Source organism: Schistocerca americana, chromosome 4, assembly GCF_021461395.2.
Source record: "Schistocerca americana isolate TAMUIC-IGC-003095 chromosome 4, iqSchAmer2.1, whole genome shotgun sequence".
Classification (NCBI taxonomy): Eukaryota; Metazoa; Arthropoda; class Insecta; order Orthoptera; family Acrididae; genus Schistocerca; species Schistocerca americana.
The window spans coordinates 218,247,181-218,262,076 of NC_060122.1; the positions used below are offsets into that span (position 1 = coordinate 218,247,181).

The window sequence follows — 14,896 nt, forward strand, 5'->3', positions numbered from 1 at the left end:
TATGTAAAATGTTGAGTTTTCAATTAAGTATCTACCTATGCTGTCAATTTTGAGTCGATTATATGTCATGGACTTTAGGGATGACTTTTTTCGAAAACGGTTGTGTTGGGGCCCAAAATATCTTAGTCTTTCAATTTAGATAGTACACAAGCGAACTGCCAAGCATGAGCCTAATCATTTGGCCATGTGTGAGGCCTTCTTCCCGTTCTAAGTACTCCTGTACTTTTTAGATGATTTCTTGCCTTTTGCCTCCAACTTCTCAGAAGCGACCTTTCAAATTTTGCAAGTGCTTTCTCTTTACTCACCTCAACTTGGCTCCTTCTGTTCATCACATCTTGCTGCCAAGCCTTGCTTATTAATACTTATCATCTCATTGTATTTCACATTGCATTATTCTGCACAACCTTACTTGCAGGAGCTTAAACTTTACGGTTATTTCAGCTGTTTCTCAGTCTATCCTAATGTTTCTCTTTAGTGCTGAACTTCCTCGCTCTGTTTACCATTTTACTATCCTCCTCCTACCTCTCTCATATGTACTCATTCAGATTCTCGTTCTGTCTTCTGTTAAACAACATATGGCTGAAAAACAGGTGTGTAGTTTGACAGTATTGCTTTTAACGGGCAAGGTGATAGGTGGTGGTAGTGGTGCTGTTGCTAGGTTTTGAACTAACGATAATCATTTAAGAAGATTACAGTCAGTGCTTAAAAGACTTTTATCTAGTAGTTTCAACTCTAAAGCTTGAATTCAAAGAATGGCTCCGTTTACAATAATTACCGTGGAGAACACGATCGCCACTGAAAAGGTTGTAAAGACATAGCCAAAAATAAAGCGCAGACAACCAGCAAACTCAAATTTCTGGATGAACACATTACATTTCAGTGGCACATTTCAGTCCGTTGGGTAACACAGGACCATTGACCCCACCGATACCTCACTTATGTCTTTTGGCACTACCATGTCGTATTTTCGCTTACGTTTCTGGTCGCATCTAAAATTTAAAGTGCGTACCATAATCAGATGCTTGAGTGTTGCTAAAAACCCAAAATGCAATTTTAGGTCAGGTGCTAGTTGCGTGGTGGTAGTGGTGGTGGTGGTGGTGGTGGTGGTGGTTGTGATGGTGGTTGTGATGGTAGTGCTGCTGGTGGAGGTGCTGGTGGTTGTGATGGTAGTGTTGGTGGTGATGGTGCTGGTGGTTGTGGTGGTGGTGGTGATGCCTCATATCTTGTCATGTCATACACAGCCTACCAGTCCTGAATTACTTAAGGGGATTGCTGGACAGATCACCATTAACTCTTAGGCATTCAACGACTGAGATGTGAATGTGCTTGTTAAGTGATAGATGATTCGTGTAAGGCTGACTTATTTCTTATTGCCTGGATTCTCCTTTGTCTTACTCATTGTTCTCATTCAGTCTGCTTTAAGGGAAGTTTACCCATGCTCCCTGTTACATGATAAACACAGCTGGCTATTAAAATTGCAACGTCGTTAAACTGTTCAGTATTTTCATATCTGAACTAAACGTTTTGAGTTCGTCTGTGAAGTAAATTTGTAGTAACTATCCATGTTAATTTCCAGACATTAAACCAAGGGCTCTCTGTAACTGTAACTCCTAGGTTAGGGATTCATAATTAATAATACTCCATTATCAGTAACAATTTTTTTCTAAGTAGCTGAGTATGTGGCGTTACCCTGGTATCTAGTCATTTCAGTCACCCATTAGTCCACCTACTGCTTCCTCCTCTCTCTGTGTCAGTCTCCCCCCTCCTGCTCTCTGCATTTCTGCACCACACCCTCTCTCTGTCCACTTCCTCCACCCCCAACTCCAACTCCCTGTCCATCTGCTCCTGCCCATTTCTCTGTCCATCTACTTCTGCCCCTCCCTCTTTCTATCTGCTGCCCCCCTCCATGTATCAGCTCTTTCCATTTCTCACCATCTCCTCCTCCACTCCTCTTACGTCCATCTCCTCCTCCCCTCTCTCTTTGTCCATCTCTTCCACCCCCTTCCCTCGTATTGTTACGGAAGCACTAAATGTTATATTCACTACAGCGAAATATTTCCGAGGAAGGAAGCCACCCTTCTAACATCGAATGCGAACCGTCAGAGATATCAGTGTGAAAAGAATACAGATATATAGTCACAGGGAAAATTCGGAAAGCGAGGGACACCCAAGGGTAAATTCAACAGATCATGAATGTATGAACTCACATGCAACAGTTGTCAGTCAGTATACATAGGACAAACACGTGGGAACTTTAAAACGACTCGGAGTCCTAAAAAAGTAACAGCACCCATAGCGAATCTGATGACCACCTAATAGCCCATAACCGTCAACCAACTACAATAGCAACAGGTTTAAAAATACTGAAACTGGTACAGCTGCCTAAGATCGTGGAGGACCCCCTCAAGCGCGCAGAAGAGCCGCAGAACGACGTGGCGTGGAATCGACTAATGTCTGAAGTAGTGCTGGAGGGAATTGACACTATGAATCCTGCAGGGCTATCCATAAATCCGTAAGAGTATGAAGAGTATGATGGGGGGGGGGGGGGGGGGGGGGAAGGTCTCCTCTGAATAGCACGTTGCAAGGCTAAGTAATGTTCATGTCTGGGAAGTTTCGTGGCCAGCGGAAGTGTTTAAACTCAGAAGAAGATTCCTGGAGCCACTCTGTAGCAATTCTGAACGTGTGGGGTGTCGCCTTATCCTGCTGGAATTGCCGAGGCCCTTCGGAATGCACAATGGTCATGAATGTATGTAACTGATCAGGCAGGATGCTTACGTAAATTTGAAACTACACTTGTCCGATCGGGCAGCTCCTTTCCAACGATCAACAGTAGGTGTCGACGGTCCAAGCGAGACGTAAACCTTTGTGTCGTGCGGTCATCAAGGGTGCACGGGTAGGCCTTCGGCTCCGAAAGCCCACGTAAATGATGTTTCGTTGAATGATTCGCACCCTGACAGTTGTTGATGGTCCAGCATTGAAATCTGCAGCGGAATGGTTGCACTTGTGTCACGTTGAACGATTCTCTTCAGTCGTCGTTGGTCCCGTTCTTGCAGGACGTTTTTTCGTCGCCAGCGATTTCGGAGATTTGATGTTTTACCGGATTCCTGATATTCACGGTACACTCGTGAAATGACCGTATGGGAAAATCCCTACTTCATCGCCACCTCGGTGATGCTGTGTCCCATTGCTCGTGCGCCGACTATTATCCCACGTTCAAACTCACTTAAATCTTGATAACCTGTCGCTGTAGCAGCAGTAACCGACCTAACAACTGCGCCAGACACTTGTTGTCGCAGTGCCGTGTTCTGCCTGTTTACACACCTCTGTAGTTGAATACGCATGCCTGTACCAGTTTCTTTTGCGCATCAGTGCATACGAGCGAAACATTTTGACACGCCAGACTCACGTCTCTTTTTTTTTTTTAAGGGATGTGTTAACTCGCCGATGAAATTCACATTTACATCGTTTGGTTTGCAGACTACAAACTATGAGTGCAGGACATCACACAGTTGGTCCTGCAAAACCATGTAATTTAAAATCACGACAGAACTAAAAAAAATACTTTGCTTAGGCCTTACTTTATTAGATCAGTTACAGCCTAAAATGCTTTTATATTTTATAGTTTTCGTTAAACAAAAACCCACTGACTTTGGCGTAGAGGTGCTGAAGCATTTTTGAGTAAAAAGAAAATACAGTGTGTTTGCAAAAAGGCGGAACCTATATTCTAAAATATAAGTTAAGGTAGCACTGGACACAGAACGATGTAACAGAATTCTATAGAATATAGACCTATAACTGTCTGTCGCAGATGCTCTGCATGTTTCCAGCACTAGGCTACATATTTCTCTGTAATGCATGCAAAGCGAAACGAGTCTAGTTTTTCTTTTTTTTCCCTGGCCTTTGGCGATTCATTTTATACACCGAAATACCCGACTGCGCAAAGAGGTAAAATAAAGATGGCAAGCGGCTCGACCTTTTCCACCGCCTCGGTTCTCAGACGCTGGCGGACGACTGCCGTTCTCTTACGGCAAAGCGAGACTACCGCCTGGCACCGGCGTCTGACTTGTAGACGCGCAAAGCCCGCAGCCACGACTCACTCCTTCCCTCTCAAACGCAGTGCGCTAAGAGGATTCCCCCTCCTACTGAGGGCTGCCCCATTCTGAGGTGGGACTCGGGACTCGCGACTCGGCGGTTGCCATTCCGGCAACGTTCGCCGAAGGACGCTGACGTGTGCAGTTCGTTCTCTCGATGATTCATCTATTCCAAAAGAAAATAATTGTTACAGTCCTTTTGATGTGATCGTATTTACGAAGGAAACGAAAATTTGGTACTGACGTATTCTACGAGGGTATCTGTCTCCAGCGGCTCCCAGAAGATAAGTAACACCGACACATCAAAGGCGCATGTCTTCCTTTTGCAAAGACCGGGAAAAGTTTTGTCATTCTTCTGGGTCCCGTAAATGGCAGGTGGGGTATCCGTACTGTGCTCCATAATATTACTGTTGAGACAGGTCATTCCATCACTAACCAACAGCGAACAGAGTCTGAACAGATCTTGAAGTCCCAAAAGTACCGACCGGTTGCCGTGTCATCCCCAGCCCGTAGACATCACCGTAAGCGGATATGGAGAAGCATGTGATCAGCACACCACTTATCAATTTTCGTGACCGGTGCCGCTACTTATCAGTCAAGTAGCTACTCAGTTGGTCTCACAAGGGCTGAGTGCACCACGCTTGCCAGCACTAAGCAGACCCGGACCGTGACCCATCCAAGTGCTAGCTAAGCCCGACGGCGCTTAACTTCTGTGATCTGTCGGGAACTGTTGTTACCACTGCGGCAAGCCTATTGACGATTCCATCAGTACTGTTCCTTGAGCCTAATTGAAGACCAGATTATAGACGCCCCAGTCTGGAACCGCGCGACCGCTACGGTCGCAGGTTCCAATCCTGCCTCGGGCATGGGTGTGTGTGATGTCCTTATGTTAGTTAGGTTTAAGCAGTTCTAAGTTCTTGGGGACTGATGACCTCAGAAGTTAAGTCCCATAGTGCTCAGAGCCATTTTTTTAAAGACCGTATTACGTAAACTGTTATTGACCTATTTGCATTTCTTCAGCAAGAAGATCTGCTGTGTAAATGCATAGTTGAACAGAACGAGAAGTAGCAGTGCAGAAAAACAGTTCTAAAATTGTTCTTACAATGAGTGGCTAGTTTTTTTTAAGACTCATCCAGCTTTATGTGGCTACAGATGACGTCCTCTTCGTGTAGGTTATAATTTTCAGATCCAGGGTTTTAAATTAGAGTGAAGATACTTATTATCATATTCAAGACATCATGGTTTATTTACAGTCACACATAGCAATCATTTACCTCCATGCCCCTGTTTTACGCACTTTGCCGAAAAGAGCCTTCCACAATTTTTATAAATAACACCGTGCGCAAACTGACGGGGCTGTATCACCTTTCAGATATATTTTTCATTGAAAGTCACAAGTCTGAATAATTCACGTTACCCAGACTAAACATACTACGCCGCTCGGAAACAATGAGTGTAATTCCCGAGAGCACTACAAAGACTGTCCTACGCGAAAGCTAACCGAAGACTACCTACATTTTTGCGCGTAGTCCAATGGTATATTACGGTTTATTATTCCAGGACCGGTATTTAACTAAATTAATTTTGGTATACATTTTTCCGCAAATGTTAGTGAACAGTTACCAGCATGGCTCTTGAGATAAACAAAATTTATAGAAATAAAATAATTATTTATTATTGAACATAATTTTTCAGATGAGCTTTTGTAAGATTTACGAAGTATACCTCATCATCTACCGAATAAACATCTACATCAAAGAAAGAAAAACGGCAGTATATTTTCAGAAGTAGTTACTTTATTTACACGACCAGCTTCGACATCTCATTTAAACCACCTTTAGGCCTCTATGCACTTCGTGTATAGAGAACCCGTTACATGGGGGCATAGAGCCTGGAGGTGGCATTAATGACATGCCGAAAAACTGGACTTGTAAATAACTACTTCTGAAAATATGCGGGTGTCTGCTGATTGTTCGTAGGTAAATACCTGACCGGCCGATGTCCTGTATCGCCGATGGATCAACAGAGATTAACAACATATTAATTGGTTTTTATGGAAAACTAGACGTTTTTTATTTAATGGAAATTAAATGTTATAAGGAAATATTGTGAGCAAGTATTGCGTGATTATGCTAGTTATGCCTATTACGGTAAAATGAAATAGACGAAATTTACGGAATAATAAACATTTTTAAAATCAATGTTAGAAATGGAGTTTCAAAATATTACACAAAAATTGGAAAAGATCGACGTTTAAATAAATGATTCCATACGATACATTGAACACTAGATTTGTAAATTTAGACAAAACATAGCTGAAGAAATTAATAGAACTGCAAAATTTGTCAGTCAAGATAGGTACTGTAGTATACTAAAGATCAAGAATGGTTCATATGGCTCTGAGCACTATGGGACTTAACTTCTGAGGTCATCAGTCCCCTAGAACTTAGAACTACTTAAACCTAACTAACCTAAGGACATCACAAACATCCATGCCCGAGGCAGGATTCGAACCTGCGACCGTAGCGGTCGCGCGGTTCCAGACTGTAGCGCCTAGAACCGCTCGGCCGCCCTGGGCGGCCAAAGATCCCTGTAATAGAGTTTCGTTATATCAAGCAGCTACGGGACACTACTTGCTGTCAATTCCTAGATACATGTTAGGGTCTGTCCTGCTTAAACAATACAACGGGGGCTATGACACTTTACATTTCTGATTCACGCCCAAATAGTTCCATGAGACAACTAACGAAGGGCGCATATGTACAACCGGCCACTGTGGCCGAGCGGTCTGGAACCGCGCGACCGCTACGATCGCAGATTCGAATTCTGCCTCGGGCATGGATGTGTGTGCTGTCCTTAGATTAGTTAGGTTTAAGTAGTTCTAAGTTCTAGGGGACTGATGACCTCAGAAGTTAAGTCCCATTGTGCTCAGAGCCATTTGAACCATTTGAAGCATATGTACAGTGCAGACTAACCTGACACCTAGTGAAAGACTGTGCGATTGAGTTCTAACAAACAAATAAATTGCTTGAGAAAACAAGTGAAGCACCAAGTAGACATATTCGAATCACATTGTAACTTCGTACACAAACTCCACCCGCGGGTATGCAAATGATTGGAGTTGTGATTCTCTGTGACAGGTAAAATGGACAGCAGAGTGCATTGGTGTCGTTCATGTTTAGTTTTTTTATCAGGCCTAGTACGGTGTGTAAGCGGTATGAACAGCGTCATATATTGCGTGATCACTGTTAAAGACATGGAGATGCAGCGTACTCGTGTGAGAGAGTGTTAACAGCAAGTGACAATGTTAAGGGATCTAACAGCGGGTCTCGATTTCGCAGACTGCTCCGGTTGTGCAGTATCGAGATTTGTGCGGTATTCCGATGCGACAGTGGCCGATATTGGACTGCACTGGAATGTGGTCATCCCGCACCAATAACCGAAACAAGGAATTACCGACCCATGCATACGCTGCTGTTAACAACACAACACAAACCGTTGCATTTGGAGTGGTGTCACAAGAGGAAAGCATGGACCATCAAGGAATACTGTCACATTGCCTCAACCATGTGTCGCGGTTCCGCTACGTGACCACCATCGGGCAGAACGGCGGCAGTACTTGGAGAGGTGTAATTTTTCCAATGCCTTACAGAAGCACATTGTGTTAGTACTGGCGACATGATGTGGGTGCTGTCGGGTCACAGCTGGCACTGATTGAAAGAAATGTGACTGCACAATGGAGTGTCACGGACATCCTGCGAACTCATGTGTTCTCTCTCATCAGCCAGTAACGCGTTGCTGTTTTTGAGCGTGACCACTACGGTCGCAGGTTCGAATCCTGCCTCGGGCATGGATGTGTGTGATGCCCTTAGGTCCTGAAAAAATGATGGTGTCCATGTTCTGGGACAGCGAGGGCGTAATCCTTACCCATTGCGTTCCAAAGGGCACTACGGTAACAGGTGCATCCTACGAAATTGTTTTGAAGAACAAATTCCTTCCTGCACTGCAACAAAAACGTCCGGGAAGGGCTGCGCGTGTGCTGTTTCACCAAGACAACGCACCCGCACATCGAGCTAACGTTACGCAACAGTTTCTTCGTGATAACAACTTTGAAGTGATTCCTCATGCTCCCTACTCACCTGACCTAGCTCCTAGTGACTTTTGGCTTTTTCCAACAATGAAAGACGCTCTCCATGGCCGCACATTCACCAGCCGTGCAGCTATTGCCTCAGCGATTTTCCAGTGGTCAAAACAGGCTCGTAAAGAAGCCTTCGCCGCTGCCATGGAATCATGGCGTCAGCGTTGTGAAAAATGTGTGCGTCTGCAGGGCGATTACGTCGAGAAGTAACGCCAGTTTCATCGATTTCGGGTGAGTAGTTAATTAGAAAAAAAATCGGACGCCTTAGAACTTGAATGCACCTCGTGCTTAAACCTAACTAACCGCCGGCCGGAGTGGCCGAGCGGTTCTAGGCGCTACAGTCTGGAACCGCGCTACCGCTGCGGTCGCAGGTTCGAATCCTGCCTCGGGTATGGATGTGTGTGATGTCCTTAGGTTAGTTAGGTTTAATTAGTTCTAAGTTCTAGGCGACTGATGACCTCAGAAGTTGAGTCGCATAGTGCTCAGAGCCATTTGAACAATTTTTTTGCTGTTTTTGAGCAGGACAACGTTCATCCACACATGCCACATGTCTTTATGAATTGTCTCGTTATACTGAGGTGCTTCTGTGGCCAGCAAGATCCCCAAATCTGTCCCTATAGACCATGTATGGGGCTAGCTGGGACGTCGACTCCATCCCAGAACCAGTACACATCCTTTACAACAGTTGTAGGTAAGTTTGCTTTGTGACACCTTTCCCAATCCAATAGTGCGCGCCTTCGGGTAAAAATGGTCCAGTTGCATACCCATAAGTGGGCTCATACTCCGAACTTTTTGTAAATTTGACTCGGTTTTGTAACCACTGCAACAACATGCTCCCTCAGTAGTGATGTTTCGTTTCCTTCTCCCCTTCTGGCAGCGTAGAACTATATCATAAACACTGTACTTAATTGCATTATGAAAAGAATTATAAATCTGTTATTTAGCATAAATGAACAGTGTGAACGACCTACATCTGTGATCCGTAAACCACATACAGTGTGCGGCGGGAGGTACATGATCTGCCAGCGTTGTTGACCATGAATCGTATTCCATTCACACATAAAAAGAAAATTTTGTCGCTAGTACATTGTACCAGCCAGAATTGTACATACTTTAGTAGCGTGGTCGCTCTGCGCGCGGTGTATTGGGATAAAAAGTCTGTTGCCTGATTCGTATTATCTCTCGAAATTTAATGAATAAAGCTTCCGTGAGGCACGCCACCCATTGGAGTATTTTAAGAAACTCTAATGTTAACTGAACGGACCTTGACGAAAAACGAGGCTCTTCTTTGTATCATCTTTGTATCAGTTCTATCTTTTCCTTTAATTCAATTTGGTAAGGGGCTTCTTAGTCGGCGGCAGTGGACGAGCGGTTCTAGGCGCTTCAGTTCGAAACCGCGCGACTGCTACGGTTGCAGGTTCGAATCCTGCCTCGGGCATGGATGTCCTTATGTTAGTTAGGTTTAAGTAGTTCTATGTCTAGGGGACTGACGATCTCAGATGTTAAGTCCCGCGGTCTCGCGGTTCCAGACTGTAGCACCTAGAACCGCTCGGCTGGCTAATCTTTATCGCAGTTGCGCGAACTATCTCGCTAGGCCATTCGGTCGACTCACATTTCCATCTAACGCCACCTGCTGCACATTACTATGAGATTCCTATAGGAGGTCGAACGTGATTGCACAATCGCATTGAAAGTGCTGGATTCATAGCCTATCGAGACGAAACAGTTATATGAACGAGTGGTGTCTACAAATTCATGTAGTTGTGACAAGAACTGCAAGCAATCGATACACTCCTGGAAATGGAAAAAAGAACACATTGACACCGGTGTGTCAGACCCACCATACTTGCTCCGGACACTGCGAGAGGGCTGTACAAGCAATGATCACACGCACAGCGGACACACCAGGAACCGCGGTGTTGGCCGTCGAATGGCGCTAGCTGCGCAGCATTTGTGCACCGCCGCCGTCACTGTCAGCCAGTTTGCCGTGGCATACGGAGCTCCATCGCAGTCTTTAACACTGGTAGCATGCCGAGACAGCGTGGACGTGAACCGTATGTGCAGTTGACAGACTTTGAGCGAGGGCGTGTAGTGGGCATGCGGGAGGCCGGGTGGACGTACCGCCGAATTCCTCAACACGTGGGGCGTGAGGTCTCCACAGTACATCGATGTTGTCGCCAGTGGTCGGCGGAAGGTGCACGTGCCCGTCGACCTGGGACCGGACCGCAGCGACGCACGGATGCACGCCAAGACCGTAGGATCCTACGCAGTGCCGTAGGGGACCGCACCGCCACTTCCCAGCAAATTAGGGACACTGTTGCTCCTGGGGTATCGGCGAGGACCATTCACAACCGTCTCCATGAAGCTGGGCTACGGTCCCGCACACCGTTAGGCCGTCTTCCGCTCACGCTCCAACATCGTGCAGCCCGCCTCCAGTGGTGTCGCGACAGGCGTGAATGGAGGGACGAATGGAGACGTGTCGTCTTCAGCGATGAGAGTCGCTTCTGCCTTGGTGCCAATGATGGTCGTATGCGTGTTTGGCGCCGTGCAGGTGAGCACCACAATCAGGACTGCATACGACCGAGGCACACAGGGCCAACACCCGGCATCATGGTGTGGGGAGCGATCTTCTACACTGGCCGTACACCACTGGTGATCGTCGAGGGGACACTGAATAGTGCACGGTACATCCAAACCGTCATCGAACCCATCGTTCTACCATTCCTAGACCGGCAAGGGAACTTGCTGTTCCAACAGGACAATGCACGTCCGCATGTATCCCGTGCCACCCAACGTGCTCTAGAAGGTGTAAGTCAACTACCCTGGCCAGCAAGATCTCCGGATCTGTCCCCCATTGAGCATGTTTAGGACTGGATGAAGCGTCGTCTCACGCGGTCTGCACGTCCAGCACGAACGCTGGTCTAACTGAGGCGCCAGGTGGAAATGGCATGGCAAGCCGTTCCACAGGACTACATCCAGCATCTCTACGATCGTCTCCATGGGAGAATAGCAGCCTGCATTGCTGCGAAAGGTGGATATACACTGTACTAGTGCCGACATTGTGCATGCTCTGTTGCCTGTGTCTATGTGCCTGTGGTTCTGTCAGTGTGATCATGTGATGTATCTGACCCCAGGAATGTGTCAATAAAGTTTCCCCTTCCTGGGACAATTAATTCACGGTGTTCTTATTTCAATTTCCTGGCGTGTATTTGGGTCTGGTACCTCGCGGAAAGCCTTTTGTCACAGCAGCAAATAAAGCTGCACTGCTTCAGTGAGTCAAACAACACGGAAAGTGTAAGGCAGCTGTGTGGATGAGTGACACTAGGCTTCCGCGGCCATTGACACAGTCAATGAAGATCTTCTAGGTATGTGACCGCATTGTCATTGTGTAAAATTCTCTGGCGTTTCGGCCACTATTGCCAAGGGCCTTTCCCAGGATGCTTTTGCTAACACTCTGGAGAATTTTATCGGCTGAATCCATACTGAAGTGGTGGAAATATACGACAACAATGCACCATCATAAGAGTATTTATGTGGCACAAACACTTTCAATGTGGTCAAACTGGTCTGAATGTCGAAAACCTAGGTGCCAGACTACATCTCTGTGAAGAACCGGGAATAGGAAGAGAAGTGGAGATATTGGTGCTCCAAGATATTGGTGATCCGAGACGATAGTGGTCAGTTTCCAAAATCTGTGTCCCATGGCCGCGAGTGGTGTACTATTTGCTATAGACAAGTTGGACAGTCCACGTTAATACACCGGCTAATCGAGTCCGACGAGTCACGATGTCGTCTCTTTTTTAGGTGATTAAAGGCGGCGAATGCACCAACGTTTCAAGTGGCTGTGTGATGATGTTTCTGGGGTGTTTTACTTACCACTATTTGGGAGTACACATTCGGCTTACCATGAACGGGAACCAGTATTTTTTTTTTCCTTATTCTGATTGACGACTTGTTGCCCCTTCATCTGCATCTTCATGACTGTTATCCTGCGGAGCTTCCCATTTCCAAAGATGAGAACAGTTTTGTTCATATGGCCTCACGCGTACTTTCCAAGTCAGATGATCACTTAGGATATCTAGCGTTCCTCGACTGGCCCACTAAATTACCCGATTTTATGCTTATAGGGGCAACGGCCTTGCCGCAGTGGATACACCGGTTCCCGTGAGATCACAGAAGTTAAGCGCTGTCGGGCGTGGCCGGCACTTGGATGGGTGACCATCCAGCCGCCATGTGCCGTTGCCATTTTTCGGGGTGCACTCAGCCTGGTGATGCCAATTGAGGAGCTACTCGACCGAATAGTAGCGGCTCCGGTCAAAGACAACCATCATAACGACCGGGAGAGCGGTGTGCTGACCACACGCCCCTCCTATCCGCATCCGCACTGAGGATGTCACGGCGGTCGGCTGGTCCCGATGGGCCACTTGTGGCCTGACGACGGAGTGCTTTTATGCTTATAGGAAAGGACGATATGGAACAGCGAGTTGTGACATATCTTCGCAATCTGGTGGCTGTACGAGATCTAAGAACCAAAGTTGAGCTAGGTAGGACAAAGCTGATGAAACTTTTGTAGCTCTATTATTATCATTACTATTATCGCTATTAGTGGCGGCAGCTTTATTCGTTCACGTTCACTATTATTTACTCAGATTGTCACCACACAAACTCAAATCATTTTAATACTATTGTTCATATTAAAATTGTTATTTCTTAGGTATCTATGATGTAAAAAAATGAATTGTTTGTGTGATACCCTGGTCCTGTGTAAGAGAGAATCTGACATCCGTAATCAGGTAATATTACGCATATAAATAAATAAAAATAAAAAAAGACAATACTAGCAGTTTTCCAGTTATCAGTCAACGAAAACCGAGCGAGGTGGCGCAGTGGTTAGCACACTGGACTCGCATTCGGGAGGACGACGGTTCAATCCCGTCTCCGGCCATCCTGATTTAGGTTTTCCGTGATTTCCCTAAATCGTTTCAGGCGAATGTCGAGATGGTTCCTTTGAAAGGGCACGGCCGATTTCCTTCCAAATCCTTCCCTAACCCGAGCTTGCGCTCCGTCTCTAATGACCTCGTTGTCGACGGGACGTTAAACACTAACCACCACCACCAGTCAACGAAACATTATCCAACAATTCGCGTTCTGGTAGTAAACAGTTCAAATCTCCGTATATCTGTCCAGACCTAGTTTCTACATACTTTCTCTAAACCCTTTAAGATGCATGAGAAGATGTCACTTATGAAAGCTATAAGACGCAAGTCATCCCCCACTGGTACTCTATACGAGCTTCTAAAAACGGCTCTATGGGACTTAACATCTGAGGTCATCAGTCCCCTAGAACTTAGAACTACTTAAACCTAACTAACCTAAGGACATCACACACATCCATGCCCGAGGCAGGATTCGAACCTGCGACCGTAGCAGCTGCGCGGTTCCGGACTGAACGACTAGAACAGCTCTGCCACCGCGGCCGGCTATACGAGCTTCTGCTCCAACTCTAATGAACTTATACATCACGATAAAATCGAGACATTCCTTCCTTCCTTCCTTCCTTCCTCTGGAACATTTCCTTCGGAATGAACGGTATAAAACATCGTTTCTCATCGAGTGATAGTATATGATATACGTCACTAATTGCATGGACAAATCAGAAATATTTACTGACCTATGTAGACAAAATACAGCTGTATTTGAAAATCATAATTGCACGTTGATAGCATTATGTTAAGTATCCACTAATTGCTGGATATGCAATAAATCTGCCACACAGTGTTTCTGAAAGTGGATGAAGAATTTAAATAACATTCGCCTCCGTTAACTTCGTCGGGTTTAAAGTTTTATTGTTTTTACGAGCGCGAGCAAGGAGCGGCTCGTACAGTCTAGTCCCTAACAAGACGCTCCCAGTCATTATATGTTTTCTCTTGTGGTCCCGCTATAATGAACACGGCCTTCTTGGAGTCTCGCATCGTTAACGTTTTTACATAATTTTTATTGGCTAGAGCACAGCTGAATCGGCTGTGTTTTCAAATTGTGATCACGAGGGCATTATGTAAATACTCCTGGACCGATAAGCGTCCTTCCGACGATTTCTCCCTTTTTTGTTTCATACCGCTCCTCTACCAAAGAAGTGAATCAGTGCGTTTGTTAATTTGAAAAGCTCCGTGAAAGTACAGCGTTTGTCCTTGAAGCATAAATCTCTCACTGGATTTTTTTCTCACTATGGTCCCTCCATCAATTTCAGACACTTGGCACTGTTCCTCAGTCTTTTATATTTCAATTCAGCCTACAGCTCTCATGCTTTCTATGTTCAGAATATTTCAGCTTTTATTTTACGAAATAATTCGCGACCCAGATCACTTAATTTCCTTCGAGGCAATTACTTCACTCTTTTTCATATTCATAAGTTCGTCATAGTTCTCTGTAATCAGAAGTGTAAACTAAATGACGTTCATTCCTTAGGGTGTTTTTGTTGTTTTAGTGAGGTTGGGTCACATAGCTTATTACTGTGTTTGTGTTGTTTTGAACGGTAATGGATGTCAACGAGAGGCAAAGGGCGGAGTAGTTTTCATTGCGTACTCAATTGCTATTCTACAAACGTAACTAGTAATTGACGACTTCACTATTTAATCCCGTAAACTCTAACCAACTAACCAACCAACAA

At 45.5% G+C, this 14,896-nt stretch overlaps 1 protein-coding gene and 1 pseudogene across 2 annotated transcripts in view; both read left to right on the plus strand.

The window, feature by feature from the left end:
* LOC124612423 (muscle, skeletal receptor tyrosine protein kinase-like) overlaps window positions 1-14,896 on the plus strand; it is a 621,962-nt gene that overhangs the window by 316,951 nt on the left and 290,115 nt on the right. The gene's annotated exons all lie outside the window — the stretch shown is intronic.
* On the plus strand, window positions 12,358-12,474 carry LOC124614105 (annotated as a pseudogene).